Genomic DNA, 21,220 nt, shown 5'->3' on the forward strand with positions numbered 1-21,220 from the left:
ATTATATGGATCTCAGAAGGAGCTAGATGTAACTGGATTACCTTATCCTTTATAAGAGACCATTACTGATTTGGAAATAATTGGGATAATACAGACATGATTTCTGTTTTCTATAGCTGGTTCTCTGTGCTTTTCGAAGAAACTTTGTTTTATTGTGACTCTCATGTGTTGAGGCCAGCTTTTCCCAGCAGTATAAATTTCTTATCATGAAGGTTTATATAATATAAATTATCAGATTCTAGCCTGCTTGAGGATCTACAATGCATGATGTTGAGGTAACAAGGGAATGATCTCTTTGGCTGAGTTAGTAGGTCTGAGCTGTGTGTTATTTTTTTTTTAAATGTACTGTACAAAATACATGTTTATTCATAGACACTAATTGGCATCCTCTGAGCTTTGTTTATTTATTGATGAATCAAGATTAGTCAAATTGCAGACATAAACAATTAATGAGAAGCCTGAATTTCAGGTTGTGAAGGAAGACAAATTTGAGATTCAAACTTGAGAAAATTTTTTCAGCTCTGTAAAGCTGGTGATAAAGGAAAAGTCAAAGCTTTTCATTTGGAAGTATTTTATGATTCTTGTAGTGCTACCAAATTATATATAGTTCCAGTGTGGTCTACAAGATATATATTCCTATACACACACACACACACACACACACACACGCTTAGTTGCTCAGTTGTGTCTGACTCTTTGCACCCCTGTGGACTATAGCCTGCTAGGCTCCTCTGTCCATGGGATTTTCCAGGCAAGAATACTAGAGTGAGTAGCCATTTCCTTCCCCAAGGGATCTTCCTGACCCAGGGATTGAACCCAGATCTGTGTTGCAGGCAGATTCTTTACCATCTGAGTCACTAGGGAAGCCCTACATGTTTATATCCCAATTAGGAAAAAGTATTCAGGGAAAAAAGACTTAAATCAGAATATATTTCTTCCTTTTCATCCTTAAAATTGTAAAATTGAAATATAGTAAGTATATGGTAGACTACAGTCCATAGAGTTGCAAAACGTTGCAGAATCAGACATGATTGAAGTGATAGCACGGATGCGTGCACATATATGGTAACTTATTTTACCACTATTTAAATCTGCTCATATATGGGGCATATCTCTTTTACCTTTTCCTTATATGAGGGCAGACCATTACACCAAAAGGAAGCAATTCAGAACATCATCTGGGTGTCTCTAGGGCTGCATTAACATGACTCAGATAACCGCCTTCATCAGTTATGATTTCTCCAGGTGTTCAGCTATGTAGCTCTAGTTTATACTGTCAGTGCCTGAATTCAAGACGAAAATTAATTGAATTTTAAGTGGTGGTAACACAGTTAACAAAAGACCCTGAACTTTAGACATTGTTGTTTCTAATCTGATAAGAGGGTTTGGGGCTCTAAATATATTTATTTAGAAGTACTTTGGCAAGATCAGGTTATACTGTTACAGATAGTGAACAGAACATAGCTATGGTGTGGGTCTTGGATTTCTCATGGAGATTTGTGACCCTATGCCTGTCTCTTTAACATGGCGCTGGTTGTTACCACTGAGAGCTTTTATTGCTAGACCTAGAGAAGCAAAACTACTTTTTCAGAGGTCCATAGTTTAGGTCTTTGACTTTTTACCAGGTTTTAGAAAACTAGAGTCACCTTTCTAATCTTGAAAGAAGGCAACTCATTGTTCAGCATGGAGGCCTGAAGGGGTGAGTACCAGAAAGAGAGCTGCTTTTCTCCATTACTGCTGGGATCTACAGGCTGCTAATGGCCAGTTTAACCGTCTTAATGACTTTAATAAAAACTGTTCCTTTTCAGAGCACCTTAAACTGTTTTGGCAGAGCTGAAGTGATTTCTTTGCAGTCTTGTGTGTCCTTTTCAGCCATCTGGAGCTCCATATCATATGATGTACTGGACCTTTCATAAGAAGAATGTCTTTTCTCCAGGCTCCCATTTCATAGCTGATTCACAGTTTAGAGGATTAGAGGACTACTTGGAATCATGAAGTTCTTGGTGGCTGTGGGTACTTTTACCCACAAAACTGCCATGCTGCTTGATGCTCTACTGCCTAGCTACTTGCATTGATATCAATATCACATGCTTTACTGTCTGCCTAAAAACACCTGAGTCCATTCCTCCCATACTTATTTGTTTTAGGGACTCAAGCTGGCCCAGTACAGGCACATATCTTTCGATGTGCCAGTTTAGACAAAGACTGCCCTGCCAAGTTCATTTGTGCCTTCTGTTTGCTGCCGGGTATAAGGATAAGTGAGTGAGTCAGAATTATGTCAGTTGAATATCAGGAATTAAAGGTCTGAATCCAAATGGTTCTACTTTTTGTTACTTCTTTGTAACAAAGTTCTAGGCAGGACCCTTTGAACATTTTATCCTTCATCTTTCACATGTGCAGTGATAGGCACATGCAAAACCTTGATTATTCATATAAAGTTAAAGAAAAATGTTCTATATATCTGTTAGGAGGTTTTTCAGTCTGAAGGTTGTATTGCATTGCAGCAATAACTGCTACCACAAAAATGTGGTCTGACTAAAGAGACTCAAAACCTTCATCAATGGTTCACCTGTTTAGCAAGATTTAATACCACCAACTAGATTCCACTGTGACAAAGTAATAAGAGCCTTACAGTTCTCTGTATGGGGGTTTAACCTTTTCCAGAATGGGGCATAAAGAATGACTATAATAAAAAAGAATTATAAGGAAGTCTAACTGGCTTTTCTCAGTATAAAATGTTTTATAAAGAGAATTAACACTTCATCTTTTAGCTGATTTTCAGCTGTACAATTTTATGGTCCTTAGTTTTCTGTAGTATTTCCTTCCAACTTGCACAGGCATAAGTCTTGGGAAGTAATTTGCCTGGCTTGTGCAATAGCACTGTAAAAAGTAAGATGTTATTTTAAATATGAAAAATTGATTTCAAAAATCCATGGGTTACCCTTAAGAGCATACCTCTCCATTTTTTCTGTTTTTAGTGTGCAAGTTTATGTACACTCAAGTCTATGTATTTATTAGAATATTTATAACTATAAAACTGTAATATTTAAAGCTATTACTAGAATAATTTTCTTATGGGAAACTTGGCATGCCTAATGTTAACTTTAAGGACAAGAGAAATCTTTCACATGTCATGAATGAAGAAGTTGGAATCAACCTCAGAATGAGATGCCATAATTATATGGATTCTTGCTTATTTGTTTTTTTGGTTATTCAGCTTCCTGCAGATGTTTAATTGACTTTTTTTACCCTCTCAGTTTTAGGCGTACAAAAGCATGGCATATTTAGAAATTGTTTTACCCTGATTATTTCATTTTAAGGAAATATGGGTAGCAGACAATATTTTCCTTTGCTTCATTTTAGCAGTTTTCCTGTGTTTCAGGAAGAGCCAGCCTTATTTTCCTGCTGCCATCTTCATGCTTCCTTGCCAGACTCCAAACAAATGTCATACCAGAAAGCAAAGACAAGTTATTACTATACAGTGTACTGAGAGTTTATGGTTCTCATCGTGCTTTTCATTTTACTTTCTTGACAAACAATAAAAATAATTTGATGTTGATTATGTGTTTTTTATATTATAAAAAGGGAAGTTATTCAGGTTCTAGATTTTTTATTAGAGCATTTGATGCTGTATATGTTAATAGTATGTGTGTCATCATTTTAAAATAAAACTATTAAGATGTTTTATTGTGTGTGTTAACTTTTATTTAAATCTGAATATGTAATGTTGATTTTGTCTTTTCAAATTACATTTGAAATTATCAGTAAAAAAATTAAAATTATTATTTATCCGTGATTCAAGTAGAACATTCTTTTTGGTACCGTATCATTGAACAATGTAAACTATGCCTCATTTTTTTCTACTTTATGTGAAATAGTCTATGAATAGTTATTTGGGTTTCTCCAAATTATTCAGTATTGAACTTAGAGTATGAATTGCACAATGTGGAAAAAATACAGGAATAAATATTTTAAATACACTCATCTAGAAATATAGAAAGCTTTGAGGTGAGAAACAAATATTGGATTAGCTCCTGCTCCTGCTCTTAATAATTTTTAATGTAATTTTGATGTCTCCATTTTCATTTGAGAGATAGATAATAATGTATGCAATGAAGTGGAATTTTATCCTTACTATATGTAAGTGCTGTCAAGGTTGAGAATCCTAAAGGGACAATTTGAAGTGAGGCCCCATTTATTGCTCCACTCGTTTGAAACCAAATGGATCCAGATTCTTATCTACTATAAAAGAAGAAAATGCAGTGCTTTTTCATACATATTTTTTGCTAGAGGACCTTGTTTTGGTAAACCACCTCTGGTCATTCAGAATGAGCTGCACAATGGTGCTATAACTCCATGGTCTCTTGCTACCTGACCCTCAGAGGTCAGCAGGGAGCCTCCCAGGGAGCCAATCTGATACGTTTCAAATGTTGCTGATTGTGCAATCAGAGGGAAAAAAGAGAGTCAGAAAGGTCTCAAACAGACATTGTACCTCCTCACAACTTGTTAGCCAGGACTAGCTACATAGTCCCACTTATGCTAGGAAATGCATTTCTAGTATGTGCTCTGAAATGGCACACATCTGAGCCATTTTCATCTGTAAAATAGGTATAAACTGTTTGCTTTGCAGGACTCTAATGAAACTTAGAGATATCAGATAAACTTAGAAGCAGAGGTATTACTTTGCCAACAAAGTTCTGTCTAGTCAAGGCTATGGTTTTTCCAGTGGTCATGTATGGATGTGAGAGTTGGAAGAAAGCTGAGCACCAAAGAATTGATGCTTTTGAACTGTGGTGTTGGAGAAGACTCTTAAGAGTCTCTTGGACTGCAAGGAGATCCAGCCAGTCCATCCTAAAGGAGATCAGTCCTGGGTGTTCATTGGAAGGACTGATGCTGAAACTCCAATATTTTGGCCACTTCATGCAAAGAGTTGACTCATTGGAAAAGACCCTGATGCTGGGAGGGATTGAGGACAGGAGGAGAAGGGGACGACAGAGGATGAGATGGCTGGATGGCATCACCGACTCGATGGACATGAGTTGGGGTGAACTCTGGGAGTTGGTGATGGACAGGGAGGCCTGGCGTGCTGTGATTCATGGGGTCGCAAGGAGTCAGACACGACTGAGCGACTGAACTGAACTGAACTGAACTGAATGAAACTTAAGGTAAATTAGACAAAGTCTGAGAGAGAATCCTGTTAGGTATTCTCTCATTGGATCCACAGTATCTTATGTGTGCTGCTTTGTAACAGCAGAACCTGGGTTTTTGGAAGTACTTGGGAATCATGATCATGAGCTGCTGACAAACTTCTGTATTGGGTCATCATCATGATCATAAATGATCTCCTCCTCTTCTTTCTTCTCCTTTTCCTTTTTCCCTTCTCCTCTTTTTCCTCTTCTTAGCCCCCTCCTCTTATTTTTCTCTCCTCTTTCTTCCTTTACCATAATCATCAACTATGTGGAAACCATTCATTTGCAGGTCTTTTAACATTTCACCATCATAGATGTGTCTGAGAAAGCAAATTATATTTCCCTTCGTGAGACAGAAAATCAGTCTGGAAAACTGTCTTTTGCTTAATTGTGAATAGTTCTAACCATCACATGCTATGTGGCAGAAAACTCAGATATCTCTTTAAATAGAAGAGTTTTGCCATAGGAAAGTCCAACAAAATCCTTTTATTTGGTTGAAAAAATATATGTATTTTACATTCATAGTGTTAAAACTTAAACGATTCTATTCAGTTAGCACTTTGGCAAAAGGCTGTTCTTCACTGCCATTCATCCAGAGCTGAGTGTGTGTGTGCTTATATTGAATTTATCTTTGAATTTTGTTCGAATTACTCACAATCTGCCAAATTAGGAAAATTAGCTGCTCTGGAATACAGATGATATTAAGAGCAATTAAGAATGTTAAGATCGATTGCCCAAAATTAAACTTTATTTTCCCTTGATATTTAAGTGGCATAGTCAGCTATGCCCCCTGCTTCTAAGTGATCCATAGCAGAGAAATCAGGGACACCAGAGAAGGAAGAGGGCAAAGCCAGGATTTGATTGCAAGCAGAATAAAAGGGGATTGGGAGAGATGGATGCTAGATTTTAAACAGTAATAGATGAGGCTGAGAGAGACTTCGAGAGAAAAAGTTTCATTAACAACACAGCCTTATGTCAGAGATTATATTAAGGGCATAGCTGTTTTGGCTAATCTCAAGAGCCATCATTATGCTGAGAAAGAGAAGCTGGGATTGAGAACTCAGCAAATGATTCAGGCTGGAAGCAGGAAAATTTTGAGTTTAGTTAATGGTACATGAAACTGATGGAAACAAGTAGCACAGAAGCCTAAGTTGCTGAAGGAATTTTATTGCCAAAGAAGCCCTTAAATATGTGAGCCTTTATAACAACACTTGGGCCCCAATACTTGTACTAGCAGGAAGAAGGTCTGAAAATTTGTACAGGCCCTAAGGAAGGCATAGCATGAATATCCATTTTAGATGTGGCCAGAGATGGCAAGGAAGAAACAAACTCCTGGAGGCTTGAACAGGGGCTTTTGGGAATGGTAGATAAGTGAATTTCTTCCAGAAATCAGAACAGAGCCTAATAAAAGAATTTACCATCCCCATCTTCCCTGGTGGCTCAGACGGTAAAGCATCTGCCTACAATGCGGGAGACCCAGGTTCAATCCGTGGGTCGGGAAGATCTCCTGGAGAAGGAAATGGCAACCCACTCCAGTATTCTTGCCTGGAAAATCCACCAGACAGAGGAGCCTGGTGGTCTACAGTCCATGGGGTCCCAAAGAATCGGACATGACTGAGCGACTTCACTAAGGACAAAAGGACTATATAATGCCTGACAGAGTTTCAGCATTTCTGTGTACCCATAATATGATTATCATGTGGTTATCATGTCCCTGCTACCATCATTGTATATTATATATGAGGGATAACTTGTCTTCCTGGTTTATACTTTTCTTGATTCAAAGAAGAGACATACAGGCCTTATGAGGAAGTCTGTGCACACCCTGGAGGGCTTGGACTTGGAGCTGGAAACAGTATCTAGATGGATCTTGTAGTCATCCCTCTTGGGAGCTGTGTATGGTCTGTGTGTAAGCAGGAAAGACAGATCCGAGCAGCCCAACCAAAGATCATACCCCATTTCCTTTGGGTAGAGTTGTTGCCAAAGAGCAGTAGACCAACAGGGACCAGCATGTTTTTCATTTAGGTGAGGCTGAATGACTAATTTTCACCAATGAAATGTGAGCAAAGTGATGTGTGTCACTTCCTGGATGATGTAGTTAAGGAACTGCACACTTTTATTCCTGTACACTCCCCAATCTGGTGGCTGAATGAAGCTGATGGTTAATTTTTTGTGTCAACTTGACTGGACTAAGTGATGCCCAGATAGTAAGTAAAGCATTATTTCTGTATGTGTCTGTAAGGATGTTTCTAGAAAAGATTAGCTTTTGAATGGGGAGACTGAGTAAAGATTGCCCTCATCAATGTGGGTTGGCATCATCCAATCCTTTGCTGCTGCTGCTGCTGCTGCGACTGCTAAGTCGCTTCAGTTGTGTCTGACTCTGTGCGACCCCATAGACGGCAGCCCACCAGGCTCCCCAGTCCCTGGGATTCTCCAGGCAAGAACACTGGAGTGGGCTGCCATTTCCTTCTCCAATGCATGAAAGTGAAAAGTGAAAGTGAAGTCGCTCAGTCGTGTCCAACTCCTAGCGACCCCATGGACTGCAGCCTACCAGGCTCCTCCATCCATGGGATTTGTCAGGCAAGAGAACTGGAGTGGGTTGCCATTGCCTTCTCTGCCAATCCTTTGAGGGCCTGTATAAAAAAAGGTAGAGGAGGGATGTATTTGTTCTCTACTTATGCTGGGACATTCATTTTCTCCTGTCCCCCAGCATTGGCACCCCTGGTTCTCAGGCCTTTGGGTATGGACTTGAACTACATTATCAGCTTTTGGGGCCTCCAGTTTACAGTCAGAAGATTGTGGGACTTCTTAGCCTCTTAGTAAGTACATGAGCTTATCCCTCATAATAAGTCTCTTCGTGAATATCTACATCTGTATCAATATATTTATCTATCTTCTATTGGTTCTATTTCTGCGGAAAACACTGAGTAATACACTGCCCAAGAAGAACTTTGAAGTTACAGTGAAGATGTCAAACCCTCCATTAGCAAGGTTTGGGGTGGGGGTGGTGGCGGCTGTCTACTCCACAGTTATTCAGGAAACTGTGCGGATAAGGACTCTATCATCTTCAACATATGACTTCCCAGATCACCCTGGTTGTCAGTATTTCGCCAGCAGACGGAAAAATACAGCATGGAGACTTTCATTTCAGTTGGTTAGCACTCAACCAGATTGCCACATCTAACTACAAAAGAGTCTGAGAAATGTTGTCCAGCAGTATATCCAGGAAAAAGAAGAAATGGCTTTGACGGATGGCTAGATAATCCCTGCCAAAATGTGTGACCTGGTTCCAGTCAATTTCCTGATTGATATTTACTGTTTCTAATTATTTTCTTCATTTTTGCTTACCAAACCCTCACCTAATTAACTATGAGTGTCTGACTTGTTTTTTTCTCAAGTGAATTACGTTAAGTATCTCATTTTATATTATGTTCAATTATTATCCCCAAACTTAATGACTTAAAAATAAACTTTTATTATTTGAGACCAGCTTAGCTATGTGGTTTTGGCTCAGGGCCTCCCCTAAAGTTGCAATCAAGATATTGGCTGGGGCTGTAGCACTTCAAGGCTTGACTGGGACTGGAGGAGTCAATTCCAAGACAGCTCACTCACGAGGCTGGCAAGTATGTGCTAGCTCTTGGTGGGAGACCTTGGTTTCTTAACACACGGGCCTCTCCATAGGGCTTCTTAAGGTTACTGCTGGAGTCCCCAAAAAAGAATGATACTAAATAGAAAGAGAATGCTGCAGAGTTTCCTATGGCCAAGTTTCAGAAGTCAAACACTGTCCCTTCCACCACATTCTATGTAAGTCCAATCCACATTCAAGGAAAGGGGAACTAGGCTCCACCTTATGAAGGAGAGAGTATCGAAATAGGTACCTATATTTTAAAACCTCCACACTCAGGATTTTTATTTTTCTTTTCTAAATCCTTTCATCCACTTTAGTGTTGCTAATATACTTCTTTAGCTAATTGGTACTTTAATTAACTCCTTTATTTAGTTACTGTTTTAATTAACATTCCCATTTTTAGGAATATTAATTACATCTTTTATTTGGATGTATTAAAAAGAATGCTGAATTTGATCTTTAAAAAGTCAGCTGACTTTGGGTCTGGCAGAGAAAATTTAGGCTTTCAAGCCCAAGTGGAGAGAGACCTAGCTAGGTCTGTGAATATGGGCTATAATTAACAATAAACTGACCTTAAAAGAAGAGGCAAGCATTCTACTTCAAAATATAAAATGTGCACCATGATCTGGGGGAAAATCTCCAGATCCAGTTTCTTTTTCACCTTTGCAATGACAAATCTGACCAATTCTCAAAACACCCATATTTATCTATTTGGTGTGTGCATATTCAGTTGCTCATTTGTGTCCGACTCTTATAATCCCATGGGCAGTAGCCCTCCAGGCTCCTCTGTCCATGGATTTTCCAAGCAAGAATACTGAAGTGGGTTGCCATTTCCTACTCCAGGGAATCTTCCCCTCCCAGGATCAAACCTACATCTCTTGCATCTCCTCAATTGGCAGGCGGATTCTTTAACACTATGCCACCTGGGAAGCCCCATCTATTATGGTTGACAATCATTATTACATCATGCAGACAAGTGATTGACTAAATTGATGCTTAAAATAGGTTAATGATGAAAACTAACACTATTGAGTACTTAAAATGTTCCATGCCCCAGTTTTCATATTTGCTCATTTAATCCCCACAATGATCCTATGAGGTAGGTTCTCTGATTATTCTGATGTTATCCATGAACAAAGATAGATTTAGCATTATCAAGAAATTATTAGCTTGCCCAAATTATTAGCTATGTCACACAGTTTATAAGTGGCAGAGCTGGGATTCAAATCCAGAGTTTAACTGGTTAATACACTTGCTAAAGTAAATGGTGGAGTTGAGAGTTCCCATCCAAGTTTGACAAAAAAATTCGTGCTCTTTATATCTATACTAAGCTGCCATTCACTTCTGTAGTTATTTTCACCTGATGCCCACCCTTCTCACTGCCAAGGCCAACCTCATTGATGATTACTCTCGTCACCATTGATTTCTCCTTTCTTTAAATGACCATAGCGCTTATTACCTGTATCTCTATTCAACAATTCACCCGTGTAGGCTGCCTTGTGAAAGCGTTAGTCACTTAGTTGTGTTCGACTCTTTGTGACCCATTGGACTGTAGCCTGCCAGGCTCCTCTGTCTATGGGATTCCCTGGAGTAGGAAATGGCAAGAATACTGGAGTGGGTTTCCATTATTTTCTCCAGGGAATCTTCCTGACCCAGGGATTGAACCTGCGTCTCCTGCATCATAGGCAGATTCTTTACCATCTGAGCCACCAGGGAGGCCCAGGATGGCTTGTATTGATCACTGTTTCATGGATTAGGCATTTCTCTCCAGTTAGACATTAAACTCTGGGAGGACATGAACCTCACTTACCTTCATAGTCCCTGTTGCTGCTGCTAAGTCTCTTCAGTCGTGTCCGACTCTGTGCAACCCCATAGATGGCAGCCCACCAGGCCCCCCGTCCCTGGGATTCTCCAGGCAAGAACACTGGAGTGGGTTGCCATTTCCTTCTCCACCATAGTCCCTAGATTAACATTAATACTATACCAGTCAATTGATGATTATTCATGATTTGCATAAATAGGAACATGATAAATTCTCCTGATTTATAAATTCTTGCAAAAAAATAATCTCGCCCTATAATAAAGTTGCCTCTTATCCTGAAAACCAGGATAAGAAAAGAACCCAACAACAGAAAAACACCCTAGAGGAGCGCTACAAAGTGGATTAACGTTGGAAACCATGACACAAGTGATTGTAAAGAACAATGACTTCCGCTTGCAGAGCCAAAGGCTAAGGCATAACTTAATAAAACCACTAATTTTTAATAGATGATATTCAGAATCATTTACTTCCAATAGAAATGGAGTCTTCAGAATATCATTTCAAGACAAGTTGAGTAGAAATATTCAAAGAGATAGATATAATTATTTATAAAGATATTTATCACTGCATTAACTAAAACAATGAAATATTGAAAACAATCTCATAGCTCTATAATAGGGGGATTTCTGAGATAGGGTAAGCCCATAAATGGATCACTGTAAAACCCCTAAACATGATTTTCAGAGATTTTTAAGAATATGGAGAAATGCTCATAAAATAACATTAAGTAAAGAAGTTCTTTATGTAGAACCTTTTTTCAAATATAGCATCATCCCAATTGTGTGCTATCGATGTTATTCATATATACATAAGACAGAAGAAAACATCAAAATGTAGTTATTTCTAGAGTGGGGTTATTGGTGATTTCTTTTTTTGTTGTTGTATTTTATAGATTTTATTTTTAAATGTGCTTTTAATTTTTTAACAAACATTTATATAATACAGTATTTGGGTTTCCCTGATGTCTCAGATGGTAAAGAATACGCCTGCCAATGTAGGAGACCAAGTGTTCAGTTCCTGGGTTGGGAAGATCCCCTAGAGAAGGGAATGGCTACCGACTCTTGTATTCTTGCCTGGAGAATCCTATGGACAGAGGGGCTACAATCCATGGGGTTGCAAAGAGTTGGACACGACTGAATGATGAAGCACACACAATATTTATCCAAAGGATTTACAGATATTAACTCATTTAATTTCATCCTCGTAAGAACCCTAATATAAAAAGCAGAGATATTACTTTGCCAACAAAGGTCCGTCTAGTCAAGGCTATGGTTTTTCCAGTGGTCTAATGTATGGATGTGAGAGTTGGACTGTGAGGAAAGCTGAGCACTAAAGAATTGATGCTTTTGAACTGTGGTGTTGGAGAGGATTCTTGGGAGTCCCTTGGACTGCAAGGAGGTCCAACCAGTCCATCCTAAAGGAGATCAGTCCTGGGTGTTCATTGGAAGGACTAATGTTTAAGCTGAAACTCCAATACTATGGCCACCTCATGAAAAGAATTGACTCATTGGAAAATACTTTGATGCTGGGAGGGATTGGGGGCAGGAGGACAAGGGGATGACAGAGGATGAGATGGCTGGATGGCATCAGTGACTCGATGGACGTGAGTCTGAGTGAACTCCGGGAGATGGTGATGGACAGGGAGGCCTGGCATGCTGCAATTCATGGGGTCGCAAAGAGTCAGACACGACTGAGCAACTGAACTGAACTGAACTGACTGAAGAACCCTAATAGGTAGGTACTGTTGTTACCTCAATGTTATTGATTATGAAAGCAGAGGAGTTTAAAAATTTCCCCAAGGTCACACAGATAGTAAGTTGTGGAAGCAGGATTTGAGCCCATGTACTTAACTATACTACCATTGTGAAAGGTTTTTAAAACCAGAATGTAAAATAAAATAAGTTTTAATTGGAGAAAATTAAGAGCTAATTATCCAGACTTCTCTGGGCTCATATAAGAAGGTAAGAAAACAACAAGAAAATTTCAGCTATTCATTAGGGAAGACTATTGTGATATTCAGGATTATTACACTAGCATGAGTTAAAAGGCAAAATGTGGGAAGTTCTCAGTGAGATGGGACAATAAAAATGGGATTGATGGTCTGTCATATGTAATGTTGTCTTGCTGAGATTGGTGGTGTGACTCTCAAGGTCCCTGTCAGGACTATGAGTCAGTGATTCATGAAATAATAAAGCAGGTTTGCATGACCCAGTTTGTCCCCTAATTACATTTATACTCATCCTTTAAAGGAGCCACATAGATGAGACTCTCCTTCCTGTTATTATAATAATTCAATATTTTAACCTACAACCTAGAATAACAAACATAATCAAAATACTTTCTAAGAAGAGAGAATCCACTGTTCCCTCACTTTTTTCTCAGACTTGAATTTGAATAAGTTGACTGAGGAAAATATAGTAGAAAGAACTCGTCAGCACATTGTCAGGTAAGTATAAGAATTACACCATATAAATAGCTACGATGAATAATTTATTTAGTAGCTAGATGGCATTATATTTGGGCTGAACTGTACTTTATCAGTTTTCCTTCCTCTTCTTTTAGGGGTTTTACAAGTTTAGGTTTTGCGTCAGAATATACGTCAAGGAAAAAGAAATACCTGTTTAACAATCAAAAATATTATTTGCCAAGAGGCCTGTAGTTACTTTGGAAGTTGATATTATTGTTGTTAATTTCTATCCAATTGCAATAGGAAAACAGTTCAATTCAGTTCAGTCACTCAGTTGTGTCCGACTTTTCATGATCCCATGGAACACAGCACTCCAGGCCTCCCGGTCCATCACAAACTGCCAGAGTTTACTCAACTCATCTCCATTGAGTTGGTGATGCCATCCAACCATTTCATCCTCTGTTGTCCCCTTCTCCTGGCTTCAATCTTTCCCAGCATCAGGGTCTTTTCAAATGAGTCAGCTCTTTGCATCACGTGGCCAAAGTAACTGAGTTTCAGCTTCAGCATCAGTCCTTCCAATGAACACTCAGGACTGATCTCCTTCAGGATGGACTGGTTGGATCTCCTTGCAGTCCAAGGGACTCTCAAGAGTCTTCTCCAACACCACAGTTCAAGAGTACCAATTCTTCGGTGCTCAGCTTTCTTTATAGTCCAACTGTCACATCCATACATGACTACTGGAAAAACCATAGCCTGACTAGACAGACCTTTGTTGGCAAAGTATGTTTCTGTTTTTTAATATGCTGTCTAGGCTGGTCATAACTTCCTTTCAAGGAGTAAGTATCTTTTAATTTCATGGCTGCAGTCACCATTTGCAGTGATTTTGGAGCCCCCCAAAATAAAGTCTGACACTGTTTCCCCATGTATTTGCCATGAAATGATGGGACCAGAAGCTATGATCTTAGTATTTTGAATGTTGAGTTTTAAACCAACTTTTTCACTCTCCTCTTTCATTTTCATCAAAAGGTTCTTTAGTTCCTCTTTGCTTTCTGCCATAAGGGTGGTGTCATCTTCATATCTGAGGTTACTGATATTTCTCCCAGAAATCTTGATTCCAGCTTGTGTTTCATCCAGCCAGCATTTCTCATGATGTACTCTGCATATAACTTAAATAAGCAGGGTGATAATATACAGCCTTGACGTACTCCTTTTCCTATTTGGAACCAGTCTATTGTTCCATGTCCAGTTCTAACTGTTGCTTTCTGACCTGCATACAGATTTCTCAAGAGGCAGGTCAGGTGGTCTGGTATTCCCATCTCTTTCAGAATTTTCCACAGTTTATTGTGATCCACACAGTCAAAGGCTTTGGCATAGTCAAGGAAGCAGAAATAGATGTTTTTCTGGAACTCTCTTGCTTTTTTGATGATCCAGGGGATGTTGGCAATTTAATCTCTGGTTCCCCTGCCTTTTTTAAACCAGCTTGAACATCTGGAAGTTTACAGTTCACATATTGCTGAAGCCTGGCTTGGAGAATTTTGAGCATTACTTCACTAGCGTGTGAGATAAGTGCAATTGTGCAGTAGTTTGAGCATTCTTTGGCATTGCCTTTCTTTGGGATTGGAATGAAGACTGACTTTTCCAGTCCTGTGGCCACTACTGAGTTTTCCAAATTTGCTGGCATATTGAGTGCAGCACTTCCCAGCATCATCTTTAAGGGTTTGAAATAGCTCCACTGGAATTCCATCACCTCCACTAGCTTTGTTCATAGTGATGCTTCCAAAAGCCCACTTGACTTCACATTCCAGGATGCCTGGCTCTAGGTGAGTGATCACCATCGTTATTATCTGGGTCATGAAGATCTTTTTTGTACAGTTCTTCTGTGTATTCTTGCTATCTCTTCTTAATATCTTTTGCTTTTGTTAGGTCTATATCATTTCTGTCCCTTATTGAGCCCATCTTTGCACAAAATGTTCCCTTGGTATCTCTAATTTTATTGAAGAGATCTCTAGTCTTTCCCATTCTGTTGTTTTCCTCTATTTCTTTGCACTGATCACTGAGGAAGGCTTTCTTATCTCTCTTTGCCAATCTTTGGAACTCAGATTTGTAGAAAAAATTACTAACATTTTCTTACTGTGCTAAGCCATATTGGTTTTAAAAAAGAATGGCTCACTTCATAGCTTGTTACTCACAGACTGAACCTCTCCTTTCTCAGGGAGAGTGAATGAAAAGTAAAACTATTCTATATGATAAATATGAGGAACTTGAGAGTTGGGTATAGGCATCTAGGGAGCAAAGAGGACAAAGGGAGAAAAGGGCAGAGAGAGAGGGCCCAGGAAAGAGGTTAGAAGACTCAGAAGGAAAAGCCTATTTATTCAAATTCCCAGTTGCAAAGATGGGTGAAGAGTCTGAATATCAGAGATGTTACATATTTAATATTAAGCTGGTCCCTGTTCCTAATTATTCTATATGTTCTCTTTCAATGTCTTAAAGCCTTTCATACAAGTCAGCCATAGATAACAGCTTCATATTAGTAGAGCCAGGGGGAATTTAAGGATAGGACATAGAAGAAAAGGGCAGGCCCCTTGGCATTACCCCTCTATTGATGCCCACATAGAGGAGGCACCAGTAGTTGAGAGGAATGGTTGTTCCTTTTTTCCTAAGTACTGTCATGTTAAACTGTGTGCATGAAAGACTATTTAAATAATCAGAAACATGTAAGGTTACTAGATGGAAGAATTGCTGTTTAATTCTAAGACTATGCAAATAGTCAGTAGACCTATACCTGGCTGTGGAATAACTGAAGATCATCATAGTTTCAAGAAATCAGATACACATTTCATTAACTGAAATAAAGATACTGATCAGAGAATTAGACCTTTCACTAGAGAAGTACCTTGAATACCTGCTTTGAATGCTAGGTGTTTGTAGATATTTATTTCTCAAAGCACTGTCAAGAAGCTTCCCTGGTGGCTCAGTGGTAAAGAATCCACCTGCCAATGCATGAGACACAGGATTGATCCTTGATCTGAGGAGATCCTACATGCTGCAGAGCAACTAAGGCCATGCCCCACAACTACTGAGCTTGTGCTCTAGAGCCTGGGAGCCGCAACTCCTGAAGCCCACGCACCCCAGAGCCTGTGCTCTGCAGGAAGAGAAGCCACTGCAAAGAGAAGCATGTACCACAACTAGAGAGTAGCCCCCTCTAGCTGCAACTAGAGAAAGTCCACAGAACAACCAAGACAGCACAGCCAAAAATAAATAAGTAAATACAGTTATATTTTAAAAACTACCATTAAGGGTAGACATTCTTACCCAAGTTATAAGTGAATACATTCTGGTGACCTTCGTAGTCATGACTACTAATCTAAACCACAAATTCAAATCTCAGTGATCTATTGTTTCTTTTATATTATTTATAAAATCTCTACTGGTAATTAAATTCTAAATATTAGAATTAATTTTTTAAAAACATTCCAATACTATGCAAACTTTGTCATGCCTAGATTTGTGTTTATTTATCTAAATCCCAGGACAAAATTTTTAGCACTTTAGAAGCAAAGTTAGCATTTTTCAGAATTTATCTAAAATGCAGCTCTTTGCCTTTAACTGCTTGGGGTTTGTGTTTATTGTGGCTGACTCATAACACCTACTTTATCTGAGCTGATTTGAGATATAACATATGGGAGTGTTACAATGAGGAAAAGGTTGGTTTCTTATATTCATCAATGGGAAGAGAGGAAGGGTTTAATTATGATTCAGCCAGTTACATGGGATAGTTTCATTCCATGAGAAATATGAACTAGGAAATATCTGGAAGACTGTAGTAAGGCAAAATGAAAGAAAAAAATTGGAGGAAATTCATTCTTTCATTCATTCAATAGTTTTCACTGATTGACTCTAGTGTTCTAGGAGTTTTGATAGGCAAATAGAACATAAAGGAAAGAAAAACCAACCCAGAAGCTATCTATCCTCAAGAAATTTTAATCTAGTGGAGAAGACAGGTGTGAATAAGCCACATATGAAAATAATTAAATTGATGATAAATAAAACAAAAGGGTAAAGCATGGGGAGAGATGAAACTATAATATGGTAAAGTGACACCTGGACTGAGACCTGAAAGCTGATGATGGTGGGAAGATAAATGCTGTCATTCAGGTCACTGAAAGTGTCATCAAGGTAGGGTCTACCCACATGGTTGGCCTGAAAAATTTCTAAATTCTCATGAGAAAGTCTGAAAGGAAGAACAGATTAAGAAATTAAAAGAAAATGTGGAGCTTACAATAAGCCCTGACCTTGTGTATTACTAAGTTTGCTTTGAAGGGTTTTCAGCCTGTTCATGAAAATCAGCTATTTGTCCTTAGGAAAATATATAAAATAATGGAGGATATTTTCCTTCATGTTGGAGGCAATCCAGCATGATGGAGGCTGAAGTCCCTCATGTCAGAGTGTATTATGTACTTTTATTCTTTGAATCTCTGAAAATTTAGTCATGTGTGCTTGGAGAGATGATGGAGATTATTGTCTATGCCAGCTTTATTTGTGTGCAAATAAATCCTGTTTAAAATGATGCCCATTCTGTCAACTTTCATCTTTAGTGTTAATAGCAAAAACAATGAAACACTGCTAAATCATTTTCAAACATTACTGCATTTAATTGTAATTAGTTAAGAAGCATAGTAGGAAGCATTACTTTAGGCGAAAAGGATTCTTTTTTTTCCTTTTTAACCTTCCAAAAAGTTGTTTTATAATCTTTATTGGCCTTTCTTCCCAAAAGCTATGCAGAAAGGGACCAAGCCCTTTGGCTAGGCCTGTTCTGTGTTGTGATTTGATAGAAACAGGGGCTAATTAATTTTTTTGGAAGTAAGTTATTTTTATATTTTTTTAGAATGAACCCTTGAAATAAATATTTTAAATAAAGGAATTGCCTGACCTTTGGAAAGTTTGGTTGATGTTATGAATATTAACCTGAAAGGACTAAGTAGGAAAAAAAAAAAAAAAACAACTTAGTTACTTCGCCAGGAAGAGTTTTTGGACTGCGTATAATTTGAATGAGCTTCCCTGGTGGCTTAGACGTTAAAAAGTCTGCCTGCGAATTGAAAGAGACACGTATACCCCAATGTTCATTGCAGCACTGTTTATAATAGCCAGGACATGGAAGCAACCTAGATGTCTGTCAGCAGATGAATGGATAAGAAAGCTGTGGTACATATACACTATGGAGTATTACTCAGCCATTAAAAAGAATACATTTGAATCAGTTCTAATGAGATGGATGAAACTGGAGCTGATTATACAGAGTGAAGTAAGCCAGAAAGAAAAACACCAATACAGTATACTAACACATATATATGGAATTTAGAAAGATGGTAATGATAACCCTATATGCGAGACAGCAAAAGAGACACAGATGTAAAGAACAGACTTTTGGACTCTGTGGGAGAGGGAGAGGGTGGGATGATTTGGGAGAATGGCATTGAAACATGTATGCTATCATGTAAGAAACGAATCGCTAGTCTAGGTTCAATACAGGATGCTTGGGCCTGGGGCACTGGGATGACCCAGAGAGATGATATGGGGAGGGTGGTGGGAGGGGGGTTCAGGGTTGGGAACTCATGTACACCTGTGGTGGATTCATGTCAATGTATGCCAAAACCAATACAGTATTGTAAAGTAAAAAAATAAAATTAAAAAAAAAAAAAGTCTGCCTGCAATGTGGGAGACCTGAGTTTGATCTCTCAGTTGGGAAGATCCCCTGGGGAAGGGAATGGCAACCTACCCCAGTATTCTTGCCTGAAGAATTCCATGGACAGAGGAGCCTGGATTTGAATAGATGGGGAGATGGGACAAGAGTAACATTTCTTTTTCCTGTGTCTTCTGTGAACAGAAGAATGGGAATGGGATTCCCTTGTAGCTCAGTTGGTAAAGAATCTGCCTGCAATGCAGGAGACCTGGGTTTGATCCCTGGGTTGGGAAGATCCCCTGGAGAAGGGAAAGGTTCCCCACTCCAGTATTCTGGCCCGGAGAATTCCATGGACATGTATAGTCCATGGGGTCACAAAGAGTTGAACACAACTGAGTGATTTTCACTTCACTCTGTGAACAGAGGCTTCTCTTGGATCTGAGATTGAGACTATCAGTTTTCAGGTCAAGGTGATTTTCCTGGAGAAGAAAGTCAATTTAGATGCTGCTAAAATATCCTCCAATAATATGAAAAAGGCCTCTTTGCTTCAGGCATGGCATAGCTGTAGAACTATTCCTATGGCTCTTATTTAAAAACATAAGGTAAGTAGATGATCCTGGACTGAAGCTCAGGTTTCTTACTCCAGAAACCATGTTTTTAACCATGATAGCATGCAGAATCTAATATTGCATCAGTTACACTAAAGATGTTTATTAGATTAATGGAAGAATGGGTTCATGAATGAATAGAAACAAAAATTAGGTAAATTAATTCAGTGAGATTCTCTTGCAAAGGAAAAAAGTTAATAAAGACTGCGGCTTTGGTGAAAACTGAAACACATAGAGCAAAATGACTCACGAAGGACCCTACACAAGTAAAGAGTTGTTAGAAAGCTTCTAGGAAAGGTGCTGGGTAGCTGGATTTCTTCTCAAAGAAGGGTCTCATAGTATTCAGAGGGAGGGAGAGAAAAAGATACAGTCAGACAGAGAGACAGACAGAGAAACAGTGAGACAGAGCCCTGTTTTTTCACTTAATTCAGGAATTCAGGACCTGGTGTATCTGACCTGCAATCAGAGGATGATCCTTTAGCTGACATAGTCCAGCCAGTTCTGTCCAGATACTTTGCCTTCTGCACAGCAGCTTGGCTTGAGTGTTGAACCAGTAAAAGCTGTGGGGGTTGTAGCCACACAGGATAGTTCACTATAGATCATCATATAGAGTTACATCACTGTACCCTCTCCAGTTAATGACAGCCTTGGCCAGAGATTGTATTAGATACCAGTCATCAGGTATGACATTGCTGTAGCCAGACTACAAAGCGACAGGGAGAGACTCTGAAAAAGGGCAAGAGGATAATTGCATCTCTTCTAAGGAGAGCTTCAGGCACTCATCCAAGTAAAGGTTAAGACAAGTTAATGTTGCAGTCAGAGCAGAAGCAAGCCACAAGCATTTGCTGCCTCTCACACTCCTGCCAATGAATGCATTCTGTCGAAACCACACTCTGAATGGACTTGCTAATAATCGTCTAGCTCTGCTATTGGCAACTCATCTCCTAAGATAGGATCTGTGACCAGCAAGGCCCAGGAGACCCAGCATTGCTTCTCTGGTGCACTGGGCTTTTCATCCCACATTGCCAATCCCAAGACACTAGCTTGAGCCTTGTTCTGCTTTATCTAAGCTTCTTGGGGGTACCACTTGGCATCAACAGATCTATTATGGGATCTGAATGTCAGTGTGCTCTTCTAATCAATGCTTTGCATCAGGTGTATTGGATGATCAAGTCATATAAAATCACTCGTTATAAGTCAAACATATATAATGGTTCAATTTAATGTAGTTATTATACCACATTTTTTGACCATATGTGTTTGCGTGCTAAGTCACTTCAGTCATGTCTGACTCTTTGTGACTCCATGGACTGTAGCCTGTGAGGCTCCTCTGTCTATGCGATTCTCTAAGTAAGAATACTGGAGTGGGTTGCCACGCCCTGCTCCAGGGGATCTTCCCGACCCAGGATCAAACCCTCGTCTCTTGTGTCTCCTGCATTGGCAGGTGGGTTCTTTACCACTAGCACCAATATGTATATGTTTGGAATAGTATCCATGACTCTGTTCACAATTCCACCCTCTGAGTGCATAGCTCAAAGTAAATGTAAGATGGGAAAAGGGTATTTGTATATCTTACTCTCTTAATTTGGTTTTCCTCCATTACCAAGGTGATTACATATCTTTTCATAAGCTTATTGGCCATTTGCATTTCCTGTTTTGTGAACTGTCTTTACATGTGTCAGTCCTTCCCCTAATGCAAGTCAAGAGAGTTATGCCTGGTGGGTGGAGTTTTCCTAATACTTGCCTTCATGGAGGATGTAAATACGATGGATCCTGCATGTAGGCAGAGAGCTCAGTTTGCTTGTTCACTTACTGGTTTTCAGCATCACCTTTGTTTCTGCTATGCATTTAAAAGTATACTTGCTCTGTTTTTTACTTTGTGGTGG

The sequence above is a fragment of the Capricornis sumatraensis genome, chromosome 11 (assembly GCF_032405125.1).
Source record: "Capricornis sumatraensis isolate serow.1 chromosome 11, serow.2, whole genome shotgun sequence".
In the NCBI taxonomy this organism is placed as follows: Eukaryota; Metazoa; Chordata; class Mammalia; order Artiodactyla; family Bovidae; genus Capricornis; species Capricornis sumatraensis.